This window comes from Onychomys torridus, chromosome 21 (genome assembly GCF_903995425.1).
Source record: "Onychomys torridus chromosome 21, mOncTor1.1, whole genome shotgun sequence".
Classification (NCBI taxonomy): Eukaryota; Metazoa; Chordata; class Mammalia; order Rodentia; family Cricetidae; genus Onychomys; species Onychomys torridus.
Window position 1 is genome coordinate 38,298,756 of NC_050463.1, and position 14,173 is coordinate 38,312,928.

Consider the following 14,173-nt stretch of genomic DNA (forward strand, 5'->3'; position numbering starts at 1 on the left):
AGAATATATAAAGAACTCAAGAAATTGGGGTGGGTTTTTTGTTATTGTTTTTTTAACATGTCTTCACACATTCTTTTTTATTTTTTAACAAAGTCTGCCTTTCCATTCAAACATAGTTTATACTTACTATGAAGCTTAAAAGGAAGCTTTATTAGGAGATGTGAATAAGAGAAAAAAATCAGAGTTTTCTTGCCTTTCTAGCCTGGTTCTAAAGTTTAGTGTCTACAGACAGATAAATAAAAGACAAGTTCAGGCAGAGGTAGATTTAAAATTAGATACTGAATGGACAAAGCCAACATGGTAGAAACTCAAGTGCAATTCTAACTTTTGAGGCGGAAGATCTTCCCCAGGAAACATGAAATTTTTCTTTTAAGGCATTAAACTGAATAACTGTAGCCCAAGCCCACTACATAATTTTTAATGCCAAATGATTCAGTATTAATCACACCTGCAAAATATGTTCAATGTCTAACATAGTATGTGATCAAAAGATGGGCTCTATAGTCTAGGCAAGTGGACACAGAACATTACACAATACATCTTTGTACATAACTAGCACTATTACTATAATCAAATACAGCACACGAAAAAATGCATCAAATAGCTGTTTCCTATTATAGGTGTGAGTGGAAATTGCTAAGGTGATCCTTAGATTTGCAAGAGACTTACAATAGCTAGGTCCTACATAAATAAAAAAAACAAAGTTGGAAGGCTGATATTACCTTACCCAAGTCTCAAATCCACAATAGTCAGGTTGGAGTAGCAAAGGCATAACCATGAACATGCAGGTCTACTGAATGGGACAGAGTACAGAATATGTTTATGCATGTATGCATAACTGGCTTGTCACAAAAGCAGCAAGGCATGTCGATCTGAAAGGACAATCTTTTCATGAGCTGGCGCTGGGCCAAATAGATATTCATTTGGAGAAATTCAAGCTTTGGCCCTCACTTCACCTCATCTATAATAAATAACTAAGGATGGATGTTGACTGAAAGGTAAAAGCTGAAACTTTCAAGCTTACATGGGAAAATACAGAGAAAAGTGTTCATAATGCTGCAGCAGCCAAAGATTTCAGAAGCAGCCTGCCAGAGTTCTAAACCACAACACGAAAGTAAGGGGTAAATCAACAACTGTTTATGATCTGGTCTTTGGAAAAACATCAAGAAAACAAAGTGAAAAAATATTGCAATAGTCTAATAAAGATTGGCATCTGGTAGTCTCTAGAACGTATTTTTTAAAACTGATCTAAGGAAAAGACAAATAACTCAGACACCTAACAAAGATAGATAGATAGATAGATAGATAGATAGATAGATAGATAGATAGATAGACAGACAGACACATAGACAGATGATAGAGATACAGTTAACAAGCACATGAAAAATGCTCAATGCTACTAGAAAGAAGAAAATGCAATTTAAATGAAATTAGATGCTACTATCCACTTATTAGAGTGGTGGGAATTATAAATATTCACAACAGAAATGTTGACAAGGACGTGGGACTCTTATGCATCACTGATGGTGAGTTAAGCATTAAAAGCATATTGGAAAACAGTTGGTCAATGCGCTTGTCACTGTGATTAAAACACCTGGCATGACGGTTTGTGGGTGAATGGCTCTGGGCTCCTCATTCCAGAGGATTCATTCTGTTACCCAGGGGTGGTGAGTTATCTGTCTGAACTGAGTGTTTACAGGTTCCTGGGATCTTGTTTTTAAAAAATTGAAGAAGCACATCCAAATAGCAAAGGGTTATGGGTAGAAGGGAAGCGAACACACCAGTCTGAAATGCTTCCATAGAGTTGCAGCTACTTGCTAGTAACAGGTCACTGTTTGCAGCCTCCTTTGGTGGGTCCAGGAGGAGGAGTTATGTGGAGTGTGAATTTTATCATTTTTGATTTAATAGGCTTTAGTTGTAAGCATTTGTTCTTTTCTGTGATGCATCTGATTTTAATCATATCCACCCTGAATCACGCATAGTTATAATATGGAAACTAGGGGGTCTCCCCTAAAACTTTGCTCAAAGGACACAGTTTGCCTTACTGCCATCCACCCCAGAGTGGTCCTGATTATATCAGTTCACTTCCCTTATTTTTAAGACTTGTTTCAGGGTGTGTTTGGTCACAAATGGGGCACTACAAATGGGTTGCTAGGGAAAAATATCATTCTATTGTTTGAAATGGGGTGTACATGCTCCTGGATACAGGTAAGGGTCCCAGGTTGCTACGTTCATTGTTAGGAAAGGAATGTGTGTGTAACTCAAGCCAACTGGAGTCCCTGGTGGTTGAGCTGTCTCTGTACTTGCCAGCCTCGACTCCATGATGGCTTTGTTCCATTGTGTGGAACAGAACATCACCAGGAAAATGCCTACAGGGAATGTGACACCTTGAGTTTAAAAAGTGACTTTAAAGTGTTCTAGGACTGCTGAATTCTAGGAAGCAAGGGTTGTGGGCTACAGCAAAAGACAAGCCTGGCATCTCTGCTTAGTTATCTGTCATTGTATTGGAGACCATTTAATCTAACCTAGGCTCAAACCACTGAAGAATATCCCTCTAGACCTAGTTGGAGAAGGGTAGTTAATAACAGATAACAGCCAACTGTCCTGCAGTAGAGAAAGCTGTCCAGAGTGAGAGCAAGGAACCAACTTGTATTTCCAGACAACATATTAAAAATGTGGAAGCATTATAAATAATTTAAGTAGCTAAGACTCATTAACTTTAACATATTCTTTACAAGTACTCCATGAAATACTGATATGTTGGCTCCTTTGTCTCTTCGCCTTCTATTGTTTTAGCTTAATGAAGCTCTGGCTGCTATTGTGAACACCATTGTTTGTGAGGGAAAACAGGATTCTTGGGTAGCAACCAGAACGTTTCCCCACAAAATATTAGAAGATCAAGAAAATACATTGTTTACATCCTCCTCCCAGTTCTCAACCTGGTCAAAAGTTATCGAAAACTCTGGCTGGCATCCTAGGACAGCACTGATCTGTCCAACTATCTAGGGCACAATGATCACACGTTTCATGTGCGTGCTGCTTCAGGAAGCAGGAGGATTTGGGCAATAATCCATGATCTGAAATATGTCTCCGAGTGACTTGAGCAAGGGCGCACTGGCCTTCAATTAGCCCTCCTCTTCAACTACCAAGTTGGCATCATGATACTGATATAAACTGCAAGGGGAGGCATAGTTTGGATGACTAGGAGAGGCAGGTTTGAATAGTGTCTCTGTTTCCAAGTGGGAGGTGACAAAGGTTGGACATCAGAGTGTGGGTAAAAGAAAAGGACCATGAGGAACCAGAAAGAGGGAGAGGAGGAGGATGTCAAGGATGTTCGGATTCTCTTCTGTGGCTGGTACTGTCCCATACTCTGTTTACTGCTCCCTCTACACTTCACCCTTCAGCTTTCTTTCCCCAATCTTCACACCTGACTCAAGGCAAGGGCCCCATTGCCAAACCGTTGCCATGGCTCTTCTCATCCCTTAGCAACTAGACAGTTAACAAGGGTCCCAATCCTATGGCCTTTCATTCGTTTGTCACACTACATCACCCTCCTAAAGACTCTGAGATTCAACTCTTGCCAAGCACAGCAGATCCCCACCTCATCCTTACTTGATCAGTTTAGCTCACAGGCAGTTCCTGCTTCGAGGTATGGACAGCTTAGTTGGGCTGATCTTTAAAGCATTATAACAGCTGTACCAACACCATAGTAGATCTTAAAAATCACTCCCCAATCTGGTTATATATGAAACTGGATTATATGTCTCTGATTTTCTTACTCTGCATTTCATATTAATTACTCAATTAATATATATATATATATATATATATATATATATATATATATATATATATATATATAACAAATAAAAGCTGAGTAGCCATTCAGTTAAAAGGCTTCTTTGTAGAATGCCACCCACCCCACCCCCCAAAAAAACAATACAAAACCATCATTAACCTTTGTACAATTCTGCCACTCCCCATAAACAGACACTCGGGGCAGGTGTGCATGGTTGGTGGCTCTTAGCCCTTGCCTTAGAGTTGTACCAGGTATCACTGTTTGAAAAAGGGTGAATCCAGGTTCTGGTAATGTGTCTCTTGTGTATTCTGTAAACTTGTCCTGTAACATCTGATCCTCGTATGTGGAGAAGCCAGGCCCTGGCCATATGTTAATCAGTTAAGGGAAAGGAACAAATTGTGTGATGCTTTAGTTCTTGTAAACATAGGATGTTGTTTCTTTGAGACCATTCTCAACAATTTAAGTAAGTCAAATTGTTCATGTGTTTTCAGTTTTCCCTTTAAGATGCAGACTGATCAGAAGGAAAGTTCACAAGTGGAGCCTGGCAAAGGTGATGTAAATGATACACTTTATATGATTATTTTATCATACTGCCTATGTTTCAGGAAGGGGATGTAAGAGACAGGAGACAATCACTATTAAATAGAGAGTTTTTCTTGTTTTCTACATGACTGAATCCCCTGATCTTTCCATTATAGGCTCCTTCAGAGGCAAATGACTATATGCATGATTTTGCAAAGTATTAAGCTCAGGGCTATAAAAAGGAAAGTCAATAAATGTTCGTTGAGTATGTATGATGTGCCTACCATGGTGATTGTTTGTGGGTCTGGGTGAACAAAGTAAAAATCCTTGACCTTGGGCATCTTACCATGAGGATGCAGAAATATCATCATTTAAGTAATTATAATTCCATGGGATAAAGGCTAATTATAACAAAGGCAGAAAACACAGAATGGGCCCTGGTCCAGATTGGCTACATGAGTAGCCACTTTAGAGAAAGAATGAAGAAATGAATATAACAATGTGAGACAGGAAGCCAGACACTGAGAGCCTTCCACCTTAAAGAAGTTACATTTCACTTTGAGGACATGGAAAATTACTGCAAATAGGAACTAAACATCACTAGAATTTATTTTTATAGCATATTGTATGTGCAGTATGGAAATGAAAGAAAGGACAATCTGGGGCATGGTGTGCAGAGAAGGTGGCCACCTATTCTTGGGGTCAGCAGCAGAGAGCGAGAGAAAGGAATTGATACTTCAAAATGCTACAATCAATAGAACATGATGATCAGCCAAATGTAAAGGGGAAATAAAGGGGGGTAAGGATTTGAGACTGAAGCAAACCTAGAAATAGGATGCATGAAATATTTAAAATACCTTTGGGATATACCAACGGACAGTTCTAATGAGTACCTGAATATACAGATCTGAGAGATCAGTGTGAACTTGGAGTTTTGAATACTATCACTTAAGTGGTGAATAAAATGAATGTGACTGCCAGGAGAATTGGGGAATATATAAGGAGTAAGGAGAGAAGAAAATCCAGATATTACCAAAAAGTATCAGTGTTGCAGGGAACCCATGAAGGAAAAAGTAATTGCAAATAAAACAAAAGAATTGGCTAGAGGGTAGGAGGAGACCAAAGGAATGCAGTTAGCATGCATAATGAAGGGCCTCTATTTTAGGGGATGCCTGACAGGTGTCATCAGTAGTAGACAACCTACTGGGAATGTAAACTGAAGCCTGGAGAAGATGCCCTGTATCCTGTGTAGTACTCCACAGGCAATCACATTTCAGAAAAAGCGAAACTCTCAAATACATAATTTAATACACTTGGTGTGCTGGCTTGTTGTATGTCAACCAGGGCTCAGGCTGGAGGAGTCATTTGGGAAGAAAGACCTATCAATTGAGAAAATGCCCCTGCCAGATAGCCTGTGAGCAAGGCTGTGGTGGATTTTTCTTGATTGGTGATCAATAGGGCAGTGGAGAGCAACTCACTATGAGCAATGCTACCCCTGGGCTGGGCTGGTGGGCCAGGAGAGGTATGAGAAAGCTGGCTGAGCAAGCCACTTAAGTAGCACTCCTCTGTGGCTTGCTCAGCCACACATGCCCTGCTTGCGTTCCTACCCTGACTACCCTCAGTGATGTATTATTACTTGGAAGTGTAAATTGAATCAACCCTTTCTTCCCAAAGTTGCTTTTGGTCTTGGTCTTTATCATAGCAATGAACAGCTAGATTGATACAGTTTCTTGCACATCTAAGTGATTTGCTTTCCAGCTTGGAGAAAGTAAACACATACCTGAGAGGAGACAGATTTGAGTTGAAAATCCCATCCCTGTCAGAGACAAAGAACCTATGCATGCAGTGGCATGACTTGGACTTTCTTCCCATGCAAAATGGAAATAATAGCTCCAGTTTACAGACAGACAGAGCCGAGCATTGTTTTGAGTATATTGTAATGCTTCTTAGCCATTGTCTGTTAAATCTGGATGTATTATTCCATGGGATCCCTAAGCTCTTGGGCCTTAAAATTCTGAGGCTGCTAAATGATCTAATTGCAAGCCTGGCCTCTCTCAAGTCTACTTATCATATTGTCTTATAATAGTCACCATGTATAAAAGTGAGAAGTAGAGGCCGAGAGTAAGAAAGCCTTCTGCATGTGTTCTGATTGATTGCTGATTGTCTTGAGTATATAGCAAGCTGAAAGGCAGCCAGTAGTGACATGAGCTGTATTTGGGCTCCACTGCTGAGGCCATGTGAGAAAAGACAGGCAAAGAAATAAAGGCAGAAAGGTGACAGTGTTGGAAACTCTGTCCTGTTGAGAAGCCAATAACACCCAAGGAAAAGGCCTTCAAATCTTTTGAACGACAGGCAAAATAATAGACTACTAGTCAATGTTTCCAGAAAGGAAATAATGAAAGGGTCACACATTTATCTACTCATTGCATTCCCTTTTTCTCCAGGTTTATTGGAACCATGTAGACTAGAAAGTGATCTGATTTCATCTCTTTCCAGCCACGTACTAAGACATATTGCTTACAATTTCTAAGTATTAATTTCCTTGCCTACAAAATGAGGATAAAAATACTTTATAAAGATACATAAAACAATATGTGCTAAATATTAAGCATAATTCTTGGACGTGGTAAGCACTCATTTATAAGTATTATAGTTCAGCAATATTAATAATGAACACAGCATTTGTGCCTGTTTGATCACATACATGCATGTGCACACATGCACACACACATATGCACAAACACAATTCTCGAAAAATAAAATGTGGTAGTATTCCCTCCAAAGTCTACTGATTGAAAAGGCCAGTATGGCATGGAAAAAATGGGTAAGTGCATGTGGAGTTGATTCATAGGAAGAAAAAAAACAAATCTAATAGAGTATCTGAGTCTATTCGAGCTGCTGCACAACAATGCTTTAGATTAGGTAATTCATAGACAATGGAAATTTATTTTTCACCATTCTTTACACTATGTCCCAAGACTGTATTGTCAGATGCTGAGTATCAGACCTATCCACAGGACTGACTCTCCTGACCCTGCATGAGTGGTAGAGAGCAGGAACAGCAGCTCTGAAGCCTCTCTGTAAGGCTTGAATCCCCTCACTATGGATTGCCTCATCACCACCCAGGCCCACCTTCCAATGCCATCACCTTGGGAATGCAGTTTAACATATGAATTTGAAGACACATGGCATTCAAGCCCACAGATACGTAAAAAGACATCCAACTGTAAGATAATTTCAATTAAGATAAGGGTTTTTTTTTTAAAAAAAAAAAAATGATCTTGGTGAAAATCAAAAAGTTTGGTGTAACAGAATTTTTGCTAGATCGAGGAAAGAAGATTTTCTCACAAATCAGTAGGAGAGAAATGGCACCTAGTCAGTTTGGAGGGAAATTTGACAACACATACCCTACTGTAAATGACACATGGCCTTTAACTTGGCATTTCTGTATATTTACTGTTCTATATATTGGTATGTAGAAACAAATCACATAGACCTCATTACAACATGATTGATAATGCACAGATTTGTAAACAATCTATTCATAGTAGATTGCTTTTCATATAGATTATTGCAAATCAAATAAATGTTTAAAAATAAAGTGGATTCATACAATTAAAGTAGTTTCAAAGTTATATTATTTGTCAGGTGCAGCAGAGTTCATAGGCTGTACCTGTAACCCTAGCTACTTGGAAAGCTGAGGTAGGAAGATCATTTAAGGTCTGAAATTCTAGGCCAGTACAAGTGACATAGCAAATTTGTCCATCAAAGTAAAGAGTGGCATTAAGTGAATAAAGGGGATTACATGTTACTGCTGTTTTAGAAATGGAAAGTGGTATATATCCAGAAGCCTGAAAGACATATCAATAATGACTTCAACATATTTATTAAGTCAGACAAAATTTTCCTATTTTGCAATTAAATGGCATATCCAAATAGCCTCACTTTCAAAAGTGCATGCCAAATAAATTAACCTCCAATTAAGAAAAAAAAATGACATAAAAGTACTGCTACTGGCAAATGACAAAAAGTAAAGTGATGGGCTGGAGATGTGGCTTTGTTGGTAAAATGTTTTACTAAGAAAGCATGAGGACCTACCTGAGTTTGTATTCCCAGTACCCATATAAATACAGGCATGATGGCACATGCCTGCATTCCCATCATGGGGCAGACACAGACAGGAGGATCCTAAGACTTTCTGGCCAGGTAGTCTAGCCATTTAGTAAGTTCTAGCTTCAATGAGAGATGCTGCCAGAAGATAAGAAAGAGAGAGGGAGGTGAAGGAAGGAAAGGAGGAAGGATGCAATTAAGGATGACAGATGTTGACCTCTGGATTCCATATGTACACACACACATGTGCACTCCACACACCAACACACATAAATCAGAATCCCATGAGAAAGCTCAGCTACCTGTTCACCAAAACTATGTGCTTTCTAGGCCCAGAAGAGTGCCTACTCCAGACAAAAACTGTCTTTGGTCTGTTCACTATGTTCACGGGCTGAATGAAGAAAACTGTGAAGTCCAGGGGGATGGTACAACTTCCCATGGAAAACGGCTTCATACCTTGGGAGCCATTGCATGCAAGGGAGTCACCTAGACACAATATATGCACTGGATCTTTAAGTGGGCCCCAAATGGACATTTTCTGGATTCCTTAAGACACTGACATTTTGAGCTTACCAAACTAGCTAGTGCTGTGCTCAATAAGATGCTAATCAATGCTCCTTGGTGTCGATTAATTAAAGAAACTACCAAGTTAGACATTACCCTGACTTATATGACCTGCATGATTCAGAAGTTGAAGACATATGTGCAGGATTGCACAAAGCAAGCTACCCTGAAGGCATCATTAGACAGCAGCTGCCACTAGAAGTCATAAACGATGAGTATTTTTGAGTTGCTGTTTTAATGTTTCCTGCTTTATACTTTTGACTGTAAAGATAAATGGCAAAACGCTAGAGCAAAGTCTCATTGAGCATCCAGCCACTTATGACACCTACAGGTTGAACAAGGCTCTTGCATTCCTGCCAAATACTTTCACGTTACTCAGAAATAGTTATGCTCCTCAGACGTTCAATGAAGTAATGACAGAGAACTGTCTATTATTAGGATTTTTTTTTTCTGCAAAGGGACATGGAACTCTTCCTGATGTCACCTACCTAGAAGTCAGTTGTAATTGTGATGTTTCTGCTTTCATTAATCATATAGTAATATGGCAGCAGCCCCCTGCCTTACATGTCTGTCTCACATTCCCCTCACTCATTCACTCCCTGCTGCATTTAACAATAGGGATCTTACAACTAAGCACCAGCTAGCTGTGCCTCATGCCAACATAATGATCCCTCCAAGGAGATCTTAGCCCAGCTGGGGCAGGTAGCATGTTCAATTCCCCTGTACCTGGCTCAGTGTGGAGCACCAGGAAATGAATTGTCATCTACTGAATAGAACCTAACACCCATTTATCCAAAGGTACCTTCTGCATTTAGGATTCTACCAAACTCCTTTTTCAGAGGTGAACCTGCAGTTTCAGAGATGAATCTGTGTAAGTTGTTCAGCCTTCGACTCCAGCCTAACACACAAAAGACACCATACAAAAAGCAATTGAAAACTGTCTTGAGATTACCAGCCTAATGACACAGCCGCCACAGTGTGGAACATTTCATGAAAAGAATATTACTGCTGGACAATAAACGTGAGCACATTTTCTAAGATTTTGCCATGCGTCTACATCAGTATGCATGTGGCAGTTTCTTTTTGGTGTTTGCCTGAGCTGCTTAAGGCTTTTGTCCAGTGGCAAGACCCTACTGCCTAATTACTATCCTGCATTTGTCCTAAGAATCCACAGCCTCCTTCATTAGCTTCCCCCAGAAAAAAAGAAAACAGAATTACGACACCGAACCTGAACTCAACCCAATTAGGGAACTTTTAAGTTGCAATAAAAAGAAGTCCCTTGCATACCTCATAAAACCGGCTTTCCAGAAATAGATCTGAAACATCCAGGTGGGCCGGAGCTCACAGGTTCACTTTCCTGTTACCTAGTCACCACTAATAAGAGAAAGGATGCCTCTGTATCGCTCAGAAATGCTTCCTTATCTGCCAAAAGGAACTCTTGGTCCCCTAGAGGAAGCCAACCCTTCCATTCTCAGGACAGTTTAATGGGTATTCACCACTAATCTTTTCCCTAATGCAACATAGATAAGGCTGCAACTGAGTGGCCCACTAACTTAGCTCTACTTAATAGAAAACCCTTTTGTGTTTCCTTCCCATGCCCCTTACCTGTTAGACTCAATACAGAAGCTACAATAAACCTTTAAAAAATATGTCAGGTTGTAGGTGTCGTCTCACAGAGCTCTGCAGCAGCTTCCCATTTCACTTCAAGTAACAATGACCCAGAGAGCCCTGATGAGCTGGACCACAGTATCAGCTGAAATCCCTCGCCGACCTACTCCATCTGCCAAATAGAAGGGGCCATTCAAAAACCTGTGCAGAGCCTTTAGACTGGTTGGTCCCTTCATAAGGAAGACTCCTCTTCCAGACTATCATCAGATAATTAATGGAGCTCCTGCAGGATTGATTAAATACAACCCTCTCAACAAGACATCCTCAACACCTATTATACTCACCCTTGTTTCTTATTTTATTTTCCCTCATAACATTATTATCTACCAATATGTTTAAATGTTTTCTTAATGTGTCTACTGTCTGCCTTCCCCTACTATAAACTCCCTAATATAAACCCTACTATAAAGTAGAATTTTGTCCACTAATTTAACAACCCATCCTCAGTACCTAAGTCATCCTAGGTGTACAATGAATATTCATTTAAAGGATAAATTAAATACCTATTGTCTGCATATATGCTCACAGACACAATCAGTGTGCACGGTATTGTTACTGTGTGTCTAAGATTGCTTTCTATTGCTATGATAAACACCATGAAAAAAAAAAAACAATGTGGAGAGGAAAGGGTTCATTTAGCTTAAACATCCTGATCACAGTCCATAATTGAGGCAAGTCAGGGCAGGAATTCATGCAGGAGCAGAGGCAGACACCATGGAGGAACACTGCTCACTGCTTGCTCCCGTGGCTTGCCCAAAGGTAGTATCACCCAGAGAGGCCCAGCCCTCTCATATCAATTGTTAATCAACATGACACACATGCCTACAGGAATATCTGATAGAGGCATTTTCAAACTTGAGATTCCCTCTTTCCAGATTGTATCAACTTAAAAAAAACAACAACCAGCACACCATTTACACACCACATGACTTTGTTTGAGAGCTATAAGGTTATAGTGAAACTATATGAGATTGGGGGTCGCCTCTGGAGATCGGGACACATTTTCTCATCTATTACCATCATAGAAATCCAAACTACTGTAGTTGTTTTTTTTCCAGTTCACCCTCTTCAGTGTCACTGTCAAGGATGCTGTCATAGTTTGTTGGATGTTGGTGTTCTACTTTAAAAGCCTATTTAGAACGGTTCTTCTACACTGTGGTTTCTTATTATCTCCATTATCTTCTGTTAACTGAACACAAATTCTCTAGCCTCGCCCCATTAATTTCCCACATGTTAAAGGAAAGGTAGAGCTATTGGAAGCAAAAATAATCAAGCCCTTCCATAATTTTGGTAGAAATTGAAGAAACCCTGAGTTTTCCAGTTTTAAGGTATTTTTAACCACAAAGTTGTCCTCAGACTCCATACTATATTTGAAGAAGGCATTTGATGGGCATTTGTTTTAGGATCTTCACTTTGGATCTTCTTCCCATTGAAATAATCTGAGGTTTAAAAAGCAACAGAAATGTTCCTAAGAGGCTGCATCAATGTGTCCCTAATGTCCCACAACAAAACAATGCTACTATTTTTCCAATCTCTACTTTCAGAGTCTAGTTACTTGAGAAAACTGTTATCTTAAACACAAAGAACCATCCACAGACACTCTCCAGTATGACCCTCAACAATAAGGCAGGGAGACACTGGGGATATGCATTACTATTTACCCACCATGATGATAATTCTATGAAGCTGGAGCAAAGCTGGGCTTGCAGATAGGTTGGTTTGCTCCAAGTTACAAGAATACTAAGAGGCAGCATGAGGACATGGGGCTGGAGGCCTGCGCATGCCTGCAGTTCTGAGGAGCTGCGCCCATCCACAGCAGTGTTGCATTTGCTGGGGACAGGACCTCCTTAAGGAAAACTTATGGCCCAGCACTTCCTGTGTTATTAAGGAAATGAATCATTAGTACTTGGCAACATTTACCAATTCTTAGCCAACGGATTACATAACCGCTCTTTGCATTTAATCATTTACTAAGGAGCTAAATTACTATTTTAATCTAATGTAAAAAGAGCTCTGATGTTGCTGGTGCTAATGAGAAATCACTATATACATATTAGTGACTCCCATTTCTACATAATTGATACCCTATTTATATTGCAGCTTAGGGATGGTGTTTACTGGAACTTATTTTAATTTTATCCCATCACTTTGGAAGGCATGGATATTTACAGGATTTAAATCAGGTATTTTGAATTAGAGAAAAGCAGACTGTATTTTATGGCCTTAGAACCCACTGGATAGATGGCATGTCTATTTCAGCGTCTAAATTTAGTTTCATGTGAGATGAGCCATTAAAAATAACTGCAGATTCCAGTGTTCATTGAAACAACATGTTAGCATGGGGATAGTTATAAAACTTGGCTTCTGAGTTAAGACCAGAGAGTTAAAAATTGTTGGATAATGATGCTGAATTCATCTACCACTGACCAACTTATCAAAAGACACAAGAAATCTTGGAATGAGAAAGGAAGCTGCAAGCATGTCAGAATAGGTTATTGTTGATAAATGTTCTCCATGTTTGAAAAAAAATCAAGTTTTTAATTCAAGAAAGTGGAAGTGGGGTCTGACTTCAGCACTAATAATGGTTAAGGTAAGGATGGCTTGACAATCAAAGCCACGCTTTGCTCAGCCCAGCATCAGTGAAGGAGCGACAGAGATGGAAAATGATATGTGAAGAAAGAACAAAGGGTGGGGGTAGGCGGCTCAGTGGTAGAGCACTTGCCTCCCATGCTCAGGAACCTGGGTTTAATTCCCAGCAACTTTAAAAGAGAGAGAACTAATCAACATACTTTACAAAATTTAATTAAAACTATAAATCCACAGATCCCAAACCTCCAACTAAACACAAGCCCAAAGACAAAATAAATGAGGCCAAAGAAGAGGATTTCTAAGATGAAAAAAAAATGGCATCGAGAGAACATGGCAGAGCCAAATTATATATTCAAACATGATCTCACCTACATTATACTTATTAAAAGAAATATGATCTAGGCATCACAAAAATAATATGCTTTCTAATTTGATATAAAGATTATGATCTCATGGGTTCCTTAATAATAACTGGCTATATTGAATAAGAAAATATTTTCTTGGAAGTTGCTTTTCTTCATGTCTATCTTGTTTAGCAATTTGGAATTAACGTCCGCATCTCTTTTTCCCCTTATCTCCATGGGGAATTTTTACACCAGGCCAGCACACATTTAAATGCATGTCTCCAGGGAATAGGGCTCTCCAAGAGTTCCTTTGTGCCAGTTTCTCCAGGTCAGAGCTCATGGGTCTATTTAGTCTTTAGATATATCAAGCTTGCTGTGGTGGGTTTTAGTAAACATACAATCTCTACTATGATGGAAGGATTCTCCTAGAAGTTGAAGAGACTGCTGGTCCTAAACCATTGACATATCCAGGGAGAACTATGAGAGGGTGGGAAATGGGAAGAAAGAGAGAAAAGAGGGGAGGAAAAGAGGAAGAAAAGGAAGAAAAAGAGAGTTGAGGGTAAGAGGGGAAGGAAGG